This window comes from Gnatocerus cornutus, chromosome 9 (assembly GCF_029298725.1).
Source record: "Gnatocerus cornutus isolate USDA-ARS CGAHR chromosome 9, icGnaCorn1.1, whole genome shotgun sequence".
NCBI lineage: Eukaryota > Metazoa > Arthropoda > Insecta > Coleoptera > Tenebrionidae > Gnatocerus > Gnatocerus cornutus.
The window spans coordinates 6496845-6513830 of NC_142241.1; the positions used below are offsets into that span (position 1 = coordinate 6496845).

The 16986-nt window shown below is 35.6% G+C and overlaps 1 protein-coding gene across 9 annotated transcripts in view; it reads right to left on the reverse strand.

Moving 5' to 3' along the window:
* The window catches only part of rut (adenylate cyclase rutabaga), a 47978-nt gene that overhangs the window by 30187 nt on the left and 805 nt on the right, over positions 1-16986 (reverse strand). The window lies entirely within an intron of this gene.

Genomic DNA, 16986 nt, shown 5'->3' on the forward strand with positions numbered 1-16986 from the left:
ACTTCCATAGCTTTGGAGGTGTTTAAACGAGGGCTGTGCTTTTATTCAAATGAATAGCTGCATCCGTTTGATAGAGCTCTTGTCGCTAAAGTTTCAAAGGAATAAATACGACGAATGGAGATAAGAGTGACACCAGATCTTTTAAATTGCTCAAGCAAATCAATGGGCTTTGGGATGTAGTGAATGGGAATGAGAAAAGTGGGCTTCTATAAGTCGAAGCTTTAATGGAAAGGCGATGAAAGGCGTTGTCATGTTGACGATTAGAAATATTACTCATTCTCAAGACCCAATTAATGAGAAAAATTGGGTTGATAAAATCGCGGTTTCTTAAAACTAGTTCATTTTAATGAAATCATTCATTGAATAAACACTTACTTTAGTGAAGGTGTGTACATATTTGTACTTTACTCGGAAAAGTATTACAGATTGTAATCTTGACGGTCTCTAAAAGATATTGTTCAATGTGCAAATACCGATAGTACCAATTCTGTCTTCCTGGCTTAAAGATTTCAAAAAGGTGATCCAAAAGCGGAATTGTATAATTAGGCAATCCAAAATTAGTAACCTCCCCAAATTTATGTTTGCAATAAAATTAAAACTGCCTGAAAATATTGTTTTTTTTTTCTGCTCGAAATGAAAATTTCTAAAATTTCTACATATTTTGTGTTCTTTAATAAAAATAATAAAATTATCGAAAGGTTTTCGTAAAAACTAATGAGAACTTTCGGTTCGTCCTGAAAACAAAAATTGCTAAAATTTATATTTTCTGTCCTATAATTTGCTAACTATAAGCATATTGGAAATATTAAGCTCCAGAAATTCGAATGCAGTGAGACTTAAATTGCCAGAAATAGAGATTTTGTGAAAAAAAATGGAAATGTTTGTCCATCTTAAGAATTGAAATTTCTAAAATTCGTTTTGCTTGTTGTATGATTTTGTAACTTAATAATTTTCATAAGCAAGTTAGAATTAGTAAAATTCTAAAAGCAGAAAGATTTAAAATTCGAAAAATAAAATATATTGGAAATTTTTGTCCATTTTGGAAATTAAAATTTTAAAAATTCGTTTCGTTTCCTCTGTAATTTTATAATCTGAATTTAATTTTAATTCGAAAGTAGTAAGTTCCTCAAATTTCATTCCAATAAGCCTATAAAACTGCCAAAATTACAACATTTGGAGGCAAGCATTAGACATTTTTGTTCATCCTAAAAATTAAAAATTCTAAATTTTCTCTTTTTTTGCTCTATAATTTTGTGACTTGGCACAGTGTATAAGCATGTCGGAAATGGTAATCTCAATAGCATTAAAACTGTCGTAATCACAGAATTTCAAAAAACGAGTTCTAACTTTTGGTTCATTCTGAAAACAATTTTTTTTTAATTTATCTTTTCTTGCGTACAATTTTCAAATTTGGCCCAGTTTATGAGCAAGTCGAAAATTTCACGCTCTTCAAATTCCAATGCAGTAAGACTAAAATTACATGAAATTTAAAAAATCTGAAAAATATTAAAAAATTTGGTCCATTCCGGAACCAAAATTTCTAAAATTCGCTTTGTTTGCTCTGTAAGTCTGTAATTTCGTAATTTTCATCGGCAAATCTGAACAAATAAGTTCCTCAAATTTCAATTCAATAGCGCTAAAACTGCCGAAATTCCAAAAAAATTAGGGAAACACGACCTAAATTTTCAAATCTAAATTGTTAATTTAATTTCATGTACTTATTTGTTGCATTTTGATCATTGATTTTTATGAGTTTATTATGCATGTAGGTGTGCATTTCATACTCATTCCGTGCCACCATGTTTAATTAACTCGAAAATTGCATGGTAAAGTGCGTTGAATTAAAAATCTCAAGCGCACCAAGCTAACAGATTAATAACTCAAATTGTTTTAAACATTACAACTTCACCTCGTTTCCATTGAGATCCTCCGTACCTGCAGAAGTACTTCGTGTCCGATAAATCACGGTTTAATTAACGCCATAGAAATAGCACAATAAATCATCCACCGATAAGGCGGTGGTTTGAGTGGCACACACGACATTCCATGATGCATTATTACAGCGACCTATCTCAATGGGTTCTAGGTCGTCATGTGGCGCAACAAGCTTCATGTTCTCCTGGATCTGCCAGGATTTATTGATATAATCACAGTATAGATCACAAAGGCCTGTAAAAGCGACACAAGTGTTCCAATGAAATTTTCTAGTTCATCAGTCAAACAATCTAAAGGATGTCCGATCACCTCCCAACTCATTGAACCGAATTAAACACCTTCGTCTAAAAATATATTACAACGGATATGATACCCCATTTCTCTGCCGAGGCGACAAAAATTGGTTTATCACACAAGACCTTGCTAGCAATCGCAACTAGGTCGAATTTAAACAGGCAAAGACAAAGAATGACACCAAACGTACTTTACAATAATAAATCGTTGTCACTGAGAAATTACGCAAGGTCTGATAAATTCTGGTAAACAGAACGTCATCGTTTCGATGCACCGAAATGTGTCTTTTTCAACCTCGAGGACAGCGATTTAAAATGATGGAAACTCAATCTAGTTTAACTTTATCTTACTGAAATCATCAGATTCAGCGATCTGTCAAACTGTAACCACAACCAAACCTTATTTATTTTATCTCGGAAAACTTATCCCTTCGCATTTTCGCGGAAAACTGTTGGGCGTACCCTGACGTCATTCGGGTGGGAAAACTCCCGAAAGTTGGAAGTTGGACTTATTCTCCAGTGTGTTGTTCCGCTAATCACAAGAGCTTCGGAATTTTAACAAAGCTTGCACGGACTTTGAAACAAGATGGAAATTACTTTCAGTGATTGACTAGTGGGAGTTAAATTCTTTCAACCAGAGACATTTGCGATTTCTTGCCAAATTGCTCTTACGTAAGCTCTGTTGAAATTTTTAGACTAAAAATATGACGGAATCTCCGTTTTCTCGAATCGATTAGTTCTAATTTACGACAGAATAAATGTCACATTATTCAAGACCCCCGCTGAAATTAAAACAAAACGCGTCCTGCCCCTTGAAATATCTTCACTTAGCTCTAATATCAGCACATTTATTTTTATAACTGGATTTACATAAGACACGAAACTGGAAGCGCAACTTTCTCACTTAATTTATGTTTCAGTAAATTTATTAAAGTCATATCTTCGGTGCTTTTTACATTTCAGCAAATAACATCTATAAATCCGCCATGAAAGTTCATTTATTTGAAGTGTCGGGAAAATTACCAAAATATTTTTTCGCACTCTTTAATTGGTTTCGTTCCGAGATTGATTTATTTGGAGAATCCTCTTAATCCGCCCTCTATCATCAGAAATCGATAAGTCAAACAACTTGTCGCAAAGTACAATTTAATTATGCAACATCGCTACTTAATAATAACTCGCTAAGAGATTAACCCGGAAGATCAGCTCGTTTCGCGATGATATGACATGTGTTAATTACGAGATTGTAAAAGAAGTGCCCATGACTATGGATTTCCTTTAATTAAATTGTCTTGGCTATTTAATGGCGCAAACTCCGACACCATATACGGTGCGAGTCCATTAGATCATTAATTAAATTTGCTCATGTCCACCTTTACGAGTTTCTAGTTTCGAAATGAATGTTTTGCTCAGGAGGTGGTAGGCAAATTGTTCAATTTGCGCGCCATTTCGCAGCCCAAACTGGTTAATGTAAACGTGCAATTAAAATTTAATTTCATTAATTTCTTTCACGGGACGCTGAAAGCTTTTAGAACGTGTCTGTTCGGAAGATAACGGAAAAATCGAAAACTGCAGAAATTTCGGTCCTCGTAGCACAAAACCTCTTGGGCCAACAAGACCCCTTATTTGAGTGACTACTCTATCGAAAATTCCGGGGAAAATGTCCACCGAAGAAAACCTGCTTTAAATTGAAACAAGTGAATTTTCAAATCCGGGACGTGGAAGGTGCTTAGCAAAAAACAGCTAGAAAAATGATGGCGCAAACCGCATCTTTCTACCTGTCGTAGTTCCGGAGGTATGGAGCACCGAATATTCCGGAGTTTCAAATTTTTGCCCTCTGGCGACAACCCAAAACTTCAAACGCTTCTACTTTAGTTATTTGTTTAGGTACCTATGTTAAAAATTCGCACAGTTTTGAATTCTGCGTAAAATTCTGCCTTAAATGAGCACCAGTAATTTGAGTGGCCTTCACAATGATGAATATTGAATATTGAATATTAATGAATTTTTTCGGTGCGATAATGCAATTTCATACGTTTGATTTATACATCAATCGAAAGAACACCTCGACATCTATCAATTGGCCAAATCTCAGAATGCTAGGTCAAATAGTTTCCGAGTGGCAGTCAAAAAAACAAAAATTCAAAATTTCCATCGAGCTGGGAATTTTTTTTGAAAATAATCAACCATCGATGTCTGAGAGCGGATTCAAAGCAACAAAAGCTCGAAAAAAGCGATTGCATCGGCTGCAATCCCCTTAATTGTCTAATCCATCGCTGTTGACGTAAGTCAATCGAAACGACACCGGAATTTTACTGAACAAATCCGGGAAATTGTGGCAAGTTGTTTGTTTGCTGTTTACATTTCAATCAGAGATGTAGCTGTCAACGGCAAACGGAAAAGGAAGAAAAATAGTCAACTGGATCGAGTTAATGACAGGTAACTTGTTAGAACAGTTGGATATTTGCACAGCCATAAAAGTATGACAGGCGATTTGTATAGAAAATAACGGTTTTTCTCAAGTGTTTTCGCGGATAAAACGTCGATAACTTGTTTGGTAAAATATCACGGTTTGGAAATTATTAAATCATGCACGAAAATAACCGGTAAAGTCATGCTATCGAATTTCATGGGAGCGAATATAACAATTGTGTGGATTTGACGTCGCAAAGTTAGTGTTCAAAAATTCGAACCGAATGAAATCTTTACGTTTTTTCACCAACGTATTATTGTCTGAAATTAGATTCATGAGAATAAATAATGTTATGCAGCAGTTGAAAGTTTGATGCTTCCAAAAACGTTCAAAGTAAACTAAAATCAGATGAGATCTAATTAAAATGGACGTCGGGCTCATCTTAATTGACAGGCCAAAATGAACTTTGGAGTGTCAGAAATAAATCAAGAGAATGAAGCGATTTCCAACATTCTAAATTTTACATAAAATATTAAAATCACATTTTTTTTTAAAAACGATGCGGTCTTCCATTTCCTTTAATTTTTATCTGCCTGAACACAGGAAGGCTGAGGTTTCGAAATATTACCACAAATACGTAAAATACGAATTTTTGAAAATATTGTGCAAAAATGGTGGATGCGCCAACACTATTAATTTCATAATAAAATTTTTGACGCATATAATTTCATAATATGGTGCTGTTTTCTGTAGATTTTTTTAAGAATAAAAGTAAAAATAAAGAATTTTCATAAAAATTCACAGAGTTAATGAAAATATATATCGAATATGCACATAAACAGAAAAAAAAAACGTCGTGACCAAAAATGTGAAATAAAAAATGACACCGCATCTTGTACCGACTTCACGACCTGTCAACCAAAATAATTGCTGCAGATAAGCAGTTTGTTGTGATTCAGTAATGAATTTCATGGCTTCAGCGTGTGGTTAAATTAAATGACCGCCAAGGAAAACGACAAAAAGTCGTAACTTTATCTTAATTCGTAGTGACAAATAAAGCGGATTTGTAAGTGTCGTTTTGCTCGTACAAACCTGCGGTTTTCTTTAGAACATGTCAGAAACATAATGTCTGGCCTTTGATTTATTTACACTTCGGTTTAGTGCTAATTGTTCAATAAAATGAGCTTCGTTCATTTGATAATTTGTTAGTCGTTTAGCACCAGTTACGAATCACTTAACTAAATGCGTCGAACCACATCCTGCGGTCGATTTGTTTATTAATAACAATATTGCAATAACAGTTGGAAAGGTTATTCCACCAACTCAAATCATGGGTGGACAATAAAATCAACCTTCAATTGCGGGATTTATTTTGAATTGGAAATGAGAGGCGCACTAACTGTTGATTTCTAGTTCTGTCGCTGTGCAATGGCACTTGCTATAATTGAGACGGGTCAAGAAAGACAATTTCATCTGAACATAAAGAGTGCAAGCGATTCGCTCAAGCACTAAAGCAAATGGTTTTTTGTTTGCTTCATCCCCTGAAAGACTTTCCCCTGATTAATACTAGAGTACGTTAAATCCCTGGAAAGAGATTGGCCGGTAATCCAGCCATCTTCCTCCCCAACAAAACTAGTGAAATATGGCTGAATAACCACAGAAAAAAACTAATTCTCCAATGAACACCCGGAAGAAGAATCCGGTAAATACACTGGAAGAATGTATCTAACGCCCGAGGTGAAAAATTACATGGCTTTTGGGTTGGTAATCGCGTCTGGATGTTCGCGAAGATAGAAAAACATCAATCTCAGAAACGATTCGAAGTTTAGAATGAAAAAATAAATTCATCAGTTTATTTTATCAATTAGCATCGTAATAAAATGATGGTCACAGGTCAAATTACATAAAAACGTAAAAGTGAATAAGAGTATTAATTGATAAAGCCACTTAAGACGCACTCTCTAATTAACCAATTCTCTTCCCTCCTCCATCGTGGTATAAATTTCAGTCTCCGCTCCGGCCTCCCCATAAAATTGCTTATGTCACTTCCACCGAAATCATATTTCCGAATGTGTAAAAATTTTATTGATGTAACCAAGTTTGATTCATTCATCCACGCGTAAACTGTTGGAAATTGAAAAACCAACCGGTGCCAACACTCATTGAAATTTTATTCCTCAGTGTATTTAACTTGTTCCCCAAACACGACTTTACCATTGAGCTAATTAAAAGTATCAATTACGCAATGAAACGGTTTCCTAATTCGTCGAGTTTATCGAAGTTTTGATTGTAACCACTTTGAGATCGATTTTTGATTATCAACGTCATTTGGTTGTGAAATTCACGTGTTTCTTTGACTGGATTTATGAGGCTTTTACGATTATTGGAAAATAGAATGATTTTCAGAGATAAGTGGGAAAAATAATGAGTTCTACAAATAGAAATATTGTTATAAAAAGGATTTATTCGTGAAATCACAAAGAATTGAAGTGCTCGGTTGGAAAAAATGGGAATCTCATCAATTCAAGACAACAAATTATCTGTTTTTGCGTCCTTTTTTCTTCAGGTAAACTTCAGGTTTTACTTTTCAGTTTCTCACTTAGTTTCTCGTTCTTTTTTTAGAGCATATCTTTATAATTTTTTTTATAGTTTTTTCATACTTCTCAGATACTTTTCAATTTCTTACTCTTTTATGTTTTAAATCAATAAGACTTTGCATTTTCAGAATTCTTGGGCGCTCTTATTTTGAAGGCTTTGCAGCAATTCAGAATTTTCGATACTTACCGACGATGGCGATGAAAAACTTTGAATTTGCAGCTGAAAATCCCCGCAAATTTGGAATGTTAAGTGTTACGATTGCAACGTATCCCGCCTGAAATTCTAGTCATGTTTACATGAACACGCCGTAATTTCAAACCCTTCTCCGGATAAGATATGTGGGAAATGAAGCGTAAATCTCATGCTCTTTCCCGTCCCTGTTGACCACCCACTGGGACTAAATTTCCATATAATTTTTAGTATATTTGCCGTATAAATACCAAACCGTCCTATCACAACCTCGACCCGGTTGCGTTATCACCTCAAGGCACCTTATCCACTCTTCTCATTTCGTACAATTGAGAGGTAAAAATGTTACCTCCAATGACAATCCCATTACAAACCAATAAACCGCTCGTAACTTCTGATATCAGAATATATTACTCTTAATTTATGCATTGCTATCTCATTTTATTGCATACTCAACGCCTACAAGCGGCTAACCCAATAAATTAAAAAGCATAGCGAAAGATTAGGGTCAGTCTTTGATCCACCTAAAGTAGAAGGTGAGCGAGTTTTGATTTTAAGCGAGTTCCTTCCACCCTTTATGGGGAAAGTTCCGAAACGAAATTTAACTTGACGCATCGGAAAATACGGATCAGAATAAAAACATTACAACTTCGGTCGTAGATTTAATTTTAATAAAACACTGACTCACTTGTCCGGTCTTTGTTTATAGCAAGCCTTAAATATTTGTTTGCTATCACCATGCACTTCCGCTTTGATAAAATAATCGAAAAGTGAAGAAAGCGGTCATTGTGTCGAGGCTACTTTTATTGAAAACCAAGTTCGACTCATTACAACTTCCTCAATTAGACCTGTTCTTTGAGATCTGCGTTTTAAAAATACTCTAGATAAAAATACAGACGTTTTTTATCAGAGTGTGGGCAGACAACGAAAGAAAAATCGTCCTCGATTTCTGAAAGAAGATTCTACAACTGCAATCGTAAGATAAATAATAGACTCGATTTTTCAAGACTTGTTTACTTTTTCTATCAGTGTTTACCAACAACGTTTGGAAACATGTGGTAGTACAAAGAGCGACTAATTGTTGTTTTCGGAAGCTCTTAGAAGTACCAAATCTTTCAGAAGCTGATTCATGGGTGAAGGTCTGAGTTATTTCCGTATGTAATTAAATTATTGTTATTCGAAACGTCCCCGAAATTTTTACCGGCTCTTTCCACTTGTTTACTTTGCCATTATAAATATCCAAGTTTATTACGATGAGCGAAAAATGTTGATAGTCTAATAAAACAGTGAGCCAAATCAATAAACTCAACCACGAATTGATATCACCGGACTGTATACAGTTATATTTTACCCGAAGAATTTCAATGTTTTTCAATTGAAGAAAGGAACCGTTGTAGTGTATTGTTCGGCGGCAACATTTCCGCTTGGAAATGAAAGAATTTATTCTACGAACGCGTTCGTTTTTGCTGAGATTTAAAAGGCAGAGGTTACAATAAACACTGTGTTGTAGCTGTAATGTTGCTGCAATTACACGTCAAGTACCACCTCTTATCAACTGCACTAACGATAATGCTTGTTTACCACGACCATGCTCACAACTGATCAATTTCTATGAAGGAGCATACAAAGCTCCAACACTGTTGGTACTTATGCCAACTTATCCCAATTTGAGGGCAAAATTTAACACGGTAACGAATGTCTCTACGTTTTCCAATTCCTATTATCAACAATACAACAAATGGAATTGGCGCATTAACATGAAGTGAACTTTACCATGACAAACTGGTATCCAACGGATCAAAGAATTTAGTTTCAGTGTCGTGTCCTCATGTTCTGTAATAAGTTATCAACAGTAATTACACGATTCTAGAAAAACGATGAACGTCAAAGCGAGCAATAAACTGGTCAATAAATAGTCTCTGATTTTGAACAGTGAGCTCGTTACAGCCGAACCGTGCGATTAAACAAAACGTCGTTTCCACGATCATGTGTATATACAAAGCGTTATTTTAGAATGTCCAGAAATACATAATTTTATATCTCCATAAACTTTATCGCCTTCGGAAAAGTGTTTCATCATGCGCTTTGAACTTGACCCTTTCATGGGAATTCGATGCGAACTTCTTGGTGAAAGCTTTTTGAAATCGTATGAGCGAAATATAAGACAAATAAGATTAGAGTTTTTGCGTTTTTCCCGACGGGGCCAGTCTGCATGTTTTAAATGTTGGTTGTGTCGTGTTTCGCGCTTTCATATATTTATGCTTTGAAACATGGATGGCACGTTATCTAGTTATAAACTTACCTTGTTCGCCCACTTTATGCAAAGTATGTACACGGTTAGTTGTCTTTTTACGTGCCACACAAGCGTAACCTATCTAAATTAATACTGGAATGAGCTGCATTCAGAATGACACAGATTTCAGCGCAAATATTTGCATGAGTTGGATTCATTACGTAGGACTCGAAAGATTTTCGAAAGGTCCTAAGTGCGGTTTGGGCGAAAAACACGAATAGATATGTATTTCACTCAGTAATCGATCCGTGTAGCTTTATTTGAGATTTATTAGAATATCTTATTACATTTTAATGGGAACAAACTCTGAATTAATTCCGTAAATGTAAATGGATTTAGGGAAATGGAAGATTTTTTTGCAAACGCGGAGGGGATTTGGACGTACAGCAATTCGTTGATAAATATAAACGTGAAATGAAAACGGGGATTAACGAAAAATACTAAAATAAGATTCCAAAACGTTAACGCGAAAAAGATTTTTTGAATTCGGATTTGCATGCTTAATTGCTTTTCGTTTTCAACAACTACATTTCGGTTCCCTCCTGCGTTGGAGATGAATTGCAAATTGAAAAATTTCGCGATTTGCCACATTTTTTTTATCATCGAAATTATCTTATTTAATTTATTATCTTTATTTAATTAAATTAATCGCGATGAAGATTAGTTTCCTTGGAACAATGAGGAATTAGCTGAAATTTAAACTGATTAAAACCGGAGTTGGGATTTAAAAAGTCAATTCGCATTCTCTCAGACACAGAGTCTGATTTCAAATTTTTTTTTCGCGTCCAAAAATGACTCTTGGCGCATAATGTGCAAGATGACCCCTTTCACTCCTAACCTATTTTTGCCTTCCTCATTAATTTTAAGATGATTGTTCACCTGTTTGTCTACAAATCTTGTCTCTGCAAGGTCTCACAGAAATCCTTTATCTCGAAACTCGAAGTTACCCAACTGGACATAAATGCTTACCATATCAGAGCAATTTATCAGTATTCAACCAGAAAATGTGTCGTTTTACCTATCTTTAATATTTATGACTGAGCTTAAAATTCCAGAATGATGACTGAAAAATTAACTGGATCTTGCAAAAATAAATCGACCTTAAATTCAATGAAGATTAATGAATTTTGGGATAACAACGGCCTCGAATTACACTTAACTCTAATAGAAGAAATATCGGTTTCCAATGCAAATAAATCTTAATTTAGCGCTTATGTTGTGTCTGGCTTACGAGCAACAAACATAAATTAGTTACACCTTCGGAGACTTTCGCTGTGGAATGACAAATTGAAAACACCGGTAGGTTATTCTTATTCGAAATTCGTGCAAAAATACACTTTAAGTTATTTTTATAGCGGGTTACCCTTTTTAACTTTTTGTTGGCAAAAGTCCGATCTTAACTAATCATAATTCTCAACGTGCAGCCTTGGGAATATTTTTACATAAATTATGAGAACATTACAGTTTAACAAGTTAGTTACAAACCCAGAAATATAGCATATTAAATGGGTTTACACGTCGTAAATGAAGTAATGTCTTTCAAAGATTTGTATTTTTAACCGAGGTTTGCGGGCAAAAATTCTGTCTATTGTCCACAAATTATTGCGGATCGAATCGCGATTACATCCCAATAATTAATCTAATTTCCCAAAAACAATGAATATTCAGGATATAAATTGGCATTACATCTTGACACAAATCCCGGATGAATAATGTAAAGGGTTCACTGCCTCACCCAAACAGAGTCTCCTCTATAATTACCATTCCCACACCATGGAAAAATAATATATCATTACGACTTTTAACTGTATCCTTTTCCCATTCATAGAAATGTGCTAAGTGTTCAATTAGTTAATGAATTAATTGCAACCTGATTGGTAGTTGATGGTATTGCCCTTGAGCAGCACGAAGACGGTTGTCATAGCCCAGATGTAGCAGCTTTATCATTATTTTTAGATTTATGTGCGTCACTCCCTCGAGATGTCATAAACATTTGGCAGCACTGTTTCAGAAAGGTATTACACCTCTCACAATCAAAACGTCACTTCGATGAAATAATTGGAAAATAACTATGCCAAAACCTATCGCTTTATCTTGAAATAAACTCCAACTCGGTTCTCCGCGGATATTAATCAAAGCATCTGTCGTACCAGTTCTTACAATTACAGATGATAATTACAACCTCCAGTATTCTGCATCACAGTTAAATGTCGACGCGAATTAAACATTTTGTATAATTAGCATATAATTGACACGTTTCCCACGAACCAGGTTGTAGATATAAATTGTTAAATTATCACAAGGAAGTTCAGAACGCTATATTTGTCTAAATTGCCGAGTTTCATGTAATCCACCTGTGCTTCAATCGGCGATTTCTGATTAAAAATAAATGGGGAACATGTGGTGTGTGTACGAAATGACAACTTGGAATTACTGACACCGCACAAATGGCTTCTGATTCTTTGTTTTATCAGAATATAGACACGTGGCTAATGAGAATGCAACGGCGGGACTGCCAGAAAATATTTTTGGGTACAATAAATTTACAAAAGTGAGGGAATTTTAGTGGTCGCAATGATGCGGCTTTTTCTGGCTCTTTTGCCAATAGCATGCAATGGCATCTGGGATCAATAAATTTCAACAGAACCAAACAGTACGAAGATCTAAAAGATCTGGAGAAGTCGAAGAAAAAAGACAACGAAGCAAAAAATCCGCGCAACCCAATTCATTTTATTGCAAAAACATTCCGCACCAACGCACTTTAAGCCATCCTCTTTAATATTACAAGAAACTTGTTTGATAATGATTCTCATCCCTTTAACACCTGCCACGTTCCTCGATCGTGCTGGAATTTACGCAAACTCGTAAGGGTGCACGACCAGTTTTTTACTTTGTCCCACTTCCGGTATCATTGTTTTGTTTTAGTCCCACTTGAAAAAACGTGGAAACTAAACCACTTTCGCTACTTGAATCAAATTTAAGAACGAGTTATTACGTCACATGTTGTAGTGGTGTTTGGTACAACTGGTGGCAACCTCAACAATCAAAAATTGTAGATTAATAAATATGAAAAACTGTACTAAAATTCCCGATAATCGATAATTAAAGCAAACAAAAAGCCCCCGTGAACAGAACTAGCAGCTATTGTTTCAGATTCGGCGATAAACCTGAAACAAGCTCCATTATTCCACCGCGAACTTTTTGGAGGTCTGTCGACAAGCACGATTGTTAATTTTCCTGTCGAGCAAAAACAAAGTTTTGACAGCAAACCGAATGATGAATAAACGAGATCAAAACACATCCACATAATTAATTACTGCGATTTTTCAAATTAAATTATAACATCACCATCAATTAAACCGACTGTTTATTAATTCAATCCGATCGATCACTTTGCAACTTCACCAAAGGACAGGTATGTTACCTGACTTTGCCTCAGCTGAGTCACAATCTAAAAAAATCGTCTCGTCTAGTCATGTGAATGCAATTGCAGATTAGATGTGAATCACGAAACAGAAAGGGCGCAGTTTGTTTTTGAAGAGAATCATCCGGTTGTCGGAACCGTGAGGCGAATAAACATGTTTTTTTGGTTTTGTGGTTTTATAATTGTCTCTTTGGATGCACTCCAAGCGCATTCAACTTGACATGAATCTGAACTGATTGTTTGATGGGCTTACGTGTCATGACACCATTACAACGTGAACTTTACTTTATCCTGTACCCTAAGCTATTAAAGGCTTATCAGCGCATATTCCGTATCGACTGAAAAGGAAATGAGTTGCCTGCACTGGCGAGATCCCCAAAATAACTGAATTTAATAAACATCCAGAATGAAGGTGTTTGGATTGATTGAAATTCTACCATGTGAGTCAACATTTAAAAGCAGTCCCTCCGGAATTCGCAATTTCGTCTCCAGACGGATAAAAACTTAATGAAAAGAATCCAGACTTCTTCGTGCCACAAACATCACTCTCAGTCAATTTAACGTATCAAAACAGAGCAGCTGAGGATATTATTTATAGCGATATTCTCAACATTCCATGTTTTATTCATTCGCTTGTACGGTTAGTAAAGCGTGATTTTCCCATATTTCAGTCTTTTTTTTCTTGTTGTAATTGGAAAAAAACCAAATCAATTACCATGTCTCAACAGATACCATCTGCTAATGTAATTCAAGATCGTTCTTTATTGCATGTTCAACCACATGTCGTAAATTACAGGGGTGTACTGCCACGTTTTCAAGGAAGGAACTGCTCGGGTTAATTCGATTTCGTTGCTTTGTCTCGTTACATTTTACATTCTCTTGAGCCTACTTCCATCAATGATAAATCACCCTCGTACCGCTAATAGCATCGGAGGATTCTTCATTCTGTTTTTTCGTGTTGCGAAAGTGCGAATTGACCACTTGCCAGAAAAAAATTAAGCCATTAGCTGTGATACATAGTTCCCAAGGAAGCACTAGCAAATGAAATTTTGGTGGAAAAATTCTCTCTAGTCGCAGCCAAGAGAATTCGAAGTATTTGACGAGTCATGTTTATTTTCTTCAAGCTGGGCCAAAGAAAGTGGTTAATTTTTTGACCTCAAAGCTCACGAATCAACGGCTCCACTTGTTATAAGATCAAAGAGCGTCGACGGCGACGCCTCCACGTCTTATCTAACTAAAATTAGAGTTATCATAAATTAAACTTTATGTCTGTGTTTATTTACATTAACAAACGTGCGACCCAAAACATAATAGGACAATAAAATCACCGAATCAAGAAAATTAAAAGAAACGGCGCTTGTGATTGGGAATCAATTTTATGGCTTGTTTATCTTATTTATTGCAGCTTATCCACTTTATTTATCTGCATAATTATCTATTAAAACCAGTTCATATAGTTCGGACCAATAAATCATAAAAGTTTGGTTTTAATCCTCTTAGCACGATAAATCTGGATGGAAGATGCAAATTGCATGTGAAAAAGAGTTGAGGTTTTCAGCACCGGAACGAAATGGGGCAGTGTCACACTGCCAACTTCCACAAGGTGCTCACCTTGGATCCAATTAGACTACAAATACTTCACTAACTTTACCAGAACCGGATTGTGTGGGCTTCGTTTACAAACTACAGCAAGTAGGTGTTTGTGGGGCGTATTAGAACTTCAGGAAGCCACTGGGAAATCAATTTTTAATGAAACGTGTAGTCAAGCTTCCATAACTCGTTATAGTAGTGTTTTCCCGACCATTAATCTCCTCCCTGTAGCTTGTATTGGAAACAACGCGGTTACAGCCACTTCCCAAAGGGCGCGAATATCATCAATTATTCTACGAGTTTTCCTTAACTTTTTCGACCGGCTTCATAGCCTCGATGCATTTATGCAAATTCGGTCTAGTCGTTAATTGCTTAAAATATGCCATATTAGACTTCGCCATGAATATAAAGCGAAAATTTAATCTCACAGCAATTACAGTTGAGTCAAGAAAAACGTGTTCAGTTGGTTCTTGAGTCACGCGTGCTTCACTGTAATCGTCCCCGAGATTTTTCATCATGCGTTCAGGCGTAGTGGAATCCATGAATAGTCTTTTAAATCACAAGCGGCGAAATTAGGAAAACTGCTAAATTCGTGACTCCTCATTTGATATGTATCAACTAATTTATTCTGTTCCCATCATCAAAGTTGGAATTTCTGCGTCCTAATGGAAGTTTGTAGATAATCCAGATAACAGCTTTGATGTGACGAAATCTACTAGAATTTTAATTGTAATTCGCGTTCTTTCATTCTAATTTATTTCCGAAATGAGTAAAATTAAAGTAGATCGAGAGCAGGGTCGATCAGAGACCTTCAATTTGGTAATGATCAAACTAATTTTTCTTGGTCTTCCGTGCTACTTCGCATTATGTTTACTTTGCTAATCGATTCGCTCCCCACTGGTGTCATAAAACAGAAATCAATGTTGAATGAGATTTTCATGCAAGTCGTAATCACTGAAACGTGGAGTGGGATTTTCTAGTTTGTCTCAGTTTTACCAATGTTGGCCAATGTAGTATTGTGGGCGTTTTGTAATTTTATACACAATAACACCACTTGAATGAAGAGCGAGGACAAAGAGGTGGAGAGGAGCTTTAAACGGCGCGTGAATGGGGAAAATTTTGGGTTTCAAAATTGATTTCAAAGTCTAGCCTCCACCATGAATACAGAATTAAATAACAGGACAGTACTCCGCTCATTTCAACTTCCCGTTTGTTTATCTCTTCCTGTGTCCCCATAAAATAAACACCGTCGACACGAAACGTTCCAGAATTTCCCTTCACACTTTTACACTTGCATCCCAAACCAATTTATCACAACTTATTATTTATAGTGCAAGTCGCACATTGCCGGAACAAAAATAAAAAGTCTCGTGTTGACTTTTATAGCGCTACAAATGAAGGAGACGACTCTACGATACCATTTTTCAATTTACACAGATAATAGTAACTATTTTAGATTTCCTTTCAGTGGATATTCCGAGGTTACATTCTCATTCACAGTTGGATGCTAAAACGGACTGTGTAATTACATAAAGAGCATGGACGTGCATGAAAATCGCTGTTTTCCTCTAGATCTGGCGTTTCCTCGAGTGCATTGTGTAAAAAATCGCACGAGCAAACTAATCCGGGTGAAGATGTAAAAAATGAGCAACGAGAGGCTTGTTTTGATATGCAGATTCCATTTAATTTCTTTGGGATCCCTTGTACTGCATAAAACCTTATTATTTCTTCATTGTTAGCGTTTACATAATTCCAATAACTTTAAATCAGTAATTTGTTGGCTTCAGAAGCAGTCGCAGTTTTGTCCGGAAATAAAAATTCGGGGCATCCCGTTATGAACTCTATTTTCGTTGCAATTGTGTTATTGAGTTTTATAATTGTGATTGGTACGACAGGTATGCTAATTAAAATTTCAAATTTCGCATCTGTGATTATGATTTAACCTCACATTTAAGCCTTTTTGACGTTTAGATGAAAGCAAAAAGTCACATCCACAGCTCGTACTTTGAAAAATTCAATTTATTAACAGAACTAATCTCTTCAATCTCCAGAAACAACTCGTTGAGCTAACAAGCTAACTAGCTAACTTTTAAATTAAAGAAGAGAGAATTCCATTGTCGTGTCACGCCGCGACATTTGACTATTCATTTACGAGTATATTCACCTTAAATTCCTGAAACTCTGTGGTAAGCTGACTGACAAATTTGATTAAAGAACAATAAACTTGTGGAGAGGAAATCTTGAAATTAGT